The sequence below is a fragment of the Pristiophorus japonicus genome, chromosome 24 (assembly GCF_044704955.1).
Source record: "Pristiophorus japonicus isolate sPriJap1 chromosome 24, sPriJap1.hap1, whole genome shotgun sequence".
In the NCBI taxonomy this organism is placed as follows: Eukaryota; Metazoa; Chordata; class Chondrichthyes; family Pristiophoridae; genus Pristiophorus; species Pristiophorus japonicus.
Genome location: NC_092000.1, coordinates 4,723,459 through 4,727,118, shown reverse-complemented (window position 1 = coordinate 4,727,118; position 3,660 = coordinate 4,723,459). Strand labels below are relative to the sequence as shown.

The 3,660-nt window shown below is 52.4% G+C and overlaps 1 long non-coding RNA gene across 1 annotated transcript in view; it reads left to right on the top strand.

The window, feature by feature from the left end:
* Nucleotides 1-793, top strand: part of LOC139237894 (uncharacterized) — a 3,804-nt gene extending 3,011 nt beyond the window's left edge. Inside the window, exons 3-4 of the long non-coding RNA XR_011588539.1 lie at nucleotides 616-671; nucleotides 764-793. This is a non-coding gene — a long non-coding RNA (uncharacterized lncRNA). The remainder of the gene's footprint in view (nucleotides 1-615; nucleotides 672-763) is intronic.
* The last annotated feature ends 2,867 nt before the right edge of the window (nucleotides 794-3,660 follow it).

Here is a 3,660-nt window from a genome sequence, read left to right as displayed (position 1 = left end):
GATGAGGAGATGGGGGGAGGGGAGGATGAGAGGATGAGGAGGGAGGGGGAGGATGAGGAGAAGGGAGGGGGGAGGAGGAGGAGAAGGGGGGAGGGGGAGGATGAAGGGGGAGGGGGAGGATGCGGAGGAGGGAGGGGAGGAGGATGAGGGAGGGGAGAGGGGAGGATGAGGGAGGGGGGCAGGGGAGGATGATGAGGAGGATGAGGGAGGGGGGCGAGGGGGGGAGGGGAGGAGGAGGGAGGGGGGGAGTGGAGGATGAGAAGGAGGGAGGGGGGAGTGAAGGATGAGGGAGAGGAGCAGAGGAGGGAGAGGGAGGGGAGGTGGGAGCAGAGGGGAGGAGGAGGAGGAGGAGGAAAGAGGAGGAGGGGTAGGGAGAGGAGGGGGGAGGAGGGAGTGGAGTGGGGAGGAGGAGGGAGAAGAGGGAGGGAGTGGAGTGAGCGGAGGAGAGAGGAGTGAGCGAGCGGAGGAGATGGGGGGAGCAAGCAGAGGAGGAGGAGAGGGGGAGCAGAGGAGAGGAGTGAACGGAGGAGGAGGAGGAGGAGTGAGCGGACTGGTGTGAAGGGGAGGGTTGAAGCACGCGCTGCAGTAATTGCTGCTTGGTGTTCCCCCGCCCAGATGTGCCGTCGTCACAGAGTTTGCTCGGGAGCAGCTGCTGGCCAAGGGGATTCGAGGTGAGTGGAATTCAGCTTGGGGCCTTGACTGATTTAACGGGGGTGTTGCAAGCGGAGACGGCGCTAACCAGCCTTGAAATATCTTTGCACAGTGCTGGTCCCTGGGGAGCAGGAACAGCGGAAGATTGTGGTGGACTTGGCGGAGACTGAGACCCCTGTGGCCACAGCGGGAACGGGAGACGCCCCCGTGCTGAAGAAAACGGCCAGCGTGGGAGAGAAATGTGAGGTGAAGCACCCCTCGCTTAGCCTGTTCCTAAACAATAGGTTGTCGATCTTGGATAATGCCGGACGCTCTCAGCGGGTCAGGCAGCATCCGTGGAGAGATGATAACGCTTCAGCGCCAGAACCTGTTTCTCTCTCCACAGATGCTGCCTGACCAGTAGACTATTTCCACTATTGTCTGTTTTATTCCCGATTTCCAGCATCCAGAGTATTTTGCTTCTGTTCCGAATCTTCGGCCAGCCTCCCTGTTGGTGCAGTTGCATATTTCGATCACGCAACATTTGCAGGAAGACAGACTGTTGTGAGGAGCAGCCTTAGGTGCTGTAGGATCCTGGTGCTGTGTGTGATGGGGCAGGTTAATAAGAACATAAGAATTAGGAACAGGAGTAGGCCATCTAGCCCCTCGAGCCTGCTCCGCCATTCAACAAGATCATGGCTGATCTGGCCGTGGACTCAGCTCCACTTACCCGCCCGCTCCCCGTAACCCTTAATTCCCTTATTGGTTAAAAATCTATCTGTGACTTGAATACATTCAATGAGCTAGCCTCAACTGCTTCCCTGAGTAGAGAATTCCACAGATTCACAACCCTCTGGGAGAAGAAATTCCTTCTCAACTCGGTTTTAAATTGGCTCCCCCGTATTTTGAGGCTGTGCCCCCTAGTTCTAGTCTCCCCGACCAGTGGAAACAACCTCTCTGCCTCTATCTTGTCTATCCCTTTCATTCTTTTAAATGTTTCTATAAGATCACCCCTCATCCTTCTGAACTCCAACGAGTAAAGACCCTGTCTACTCAATCTATCATCATAAGGTAACCCCCTCATCTCCGGAATCAGCCTAGTGAATCGTCTCTGTACCCCCTCCAAAGCTAGTATATCCTTCCTTAAGTAAGGTGACCAAAACTGCACGCAGTACTCCAGGTGTGGCCTCACCAATACCTTATACAGTTGCAGCAGGGCCTCCCTGCTTTTGTACTCCATCCCTCTCGCAATGAAGGCCAACATTCCATTCGCCTTCCTGATTACCTGCTGCACCTGCAAACTAACTTAAGGGGCCTTGTAAATGTCTGCTGTGTCATCCAGGGCGGGTGGCACGGTTTAATGTTTTTTGTTTTGCAGATAAACTCCAAAAAGAGTTTCATGCACAAGGACCCCCAGGTCCCTCTGCACCTCAGCATGTTGTAATTTCTCCCCATTCAAATAATATTCCCTTTTACTGTTTTTTTTTTTCCCCAAGGTGGATGACCTCACATTTTACGACATTGTATTCCATCTGCCAAACCTTAGCCCATTCGCTTAACCTATCTAAATCTCTATGCAGCCTCTCTGTGTCCTCTGCACAACCCGCTTTTCCACTAATCTTTGTGTCATCTGCAAATTTTGGAGGGACGATGTATTTGGATAGGAAGCAAAATCATTAGCCTGCGTCCGGTGTATTGGGCTGATTACTGCTGAGTAACTGAAAGACCAGGAGATAGATCAGCTCCTTTTCACATTAAGGTTACAGCTTCCCCGATCGATGCAATGGGTTTAAAAAAAAAAAAGCTGCCTGGGACCGAGCAGGAGATCCTTGGGCCCCTGCTGCAGTAGCTCATCGCACTCGAGGTATTGACAGGGGGCTCAAACAGCTTCGGGCCCTCTTCGGCTACGGATAGGGCACAACAGTATCCTCTGTTCCTCTGTGTTGTCCAGTGCCCTCACTGCTGAAAAGGTGTCTTTGGTCACCAGGTGTGGGCAGGATTTGCCTGTGGTGTGATGGCTCTCAACAGGCACTGTCCCTTGCGCCTGGGTGAAGTGCAGTCAGACTTTAGCAGTGTGTTGAGCCCCATACCTTTATTTTTTTGCCGCGTCGGTAATTTCTGATTGCAGCATGAGGGACATAGCTCGAGGTAGGAATGGAGTAGCAGTGAGGACCAGGCAGCAGGAGGAGTGGGAACTGGGCAGAAGGGGGGAGGGGGGGCGGGGCGGCGCGGCACGAATGCCTCTTTGAACGGGGTGAGGGAGGGGAAATAGGGCAATTCTGCTCCTGAATCGGAGGAAGGAAGAAAGAGTATCGCTGTGAATGGGGAAAACTTTATAGTTCGTGGCTGGTCACTGATGCATTCTGCATTATTAGGAATTGAGGTCGGTTAAATTTATTGATTTTGCCAAAGACTGGTCTTAAATTATTTTTAAAATGGGTTGCAGGCTTCTGGACCACCAGGATGTAGTTGTACGTGCCCCTGCCTCCGAATCAGCTACTCTGTATTTATAACGGGGGAATAGTAGCACAGTGCTTGTGTCACTGGACCAGTAACCCAGAGGCCCGGACTAAAGGTCTGGAGACATGGGTTCAAATCCCACCCCGGGCACCTGGGGAATTTAAATTCAGTTAATTAAATAAATCTGGAATAATAAGTGACCATTAAACTACCGGATTGTGGTTTAAAAACACATCTGGGTCCCTTTAAGGAAAGGAAATCTGCCGTCCTTACCCAGTCTGGGCCAATATGTGACTCCAGACCCACAGCAGTGTGGTTGACTCTTATCTGCCCTCTGAAATGGCCCAGCGAGACACTGAGTTGTACCAAAACCGCTACAAAGACATATACCACACGGACTGCAGCGGTTCAAGGCAGCGGTTCACCACCCACCGCCTTCTCGAGGGCGATTAGGGGCGAGCATTACATTTCGTGAACGCATTTTTGACCAAACTGTCTTAAGCTTTGCACACTCCCTGGTTATTGAATCTGATTCTGTGTGCAGGAGGGGATCCATATCCTGGAGGGATT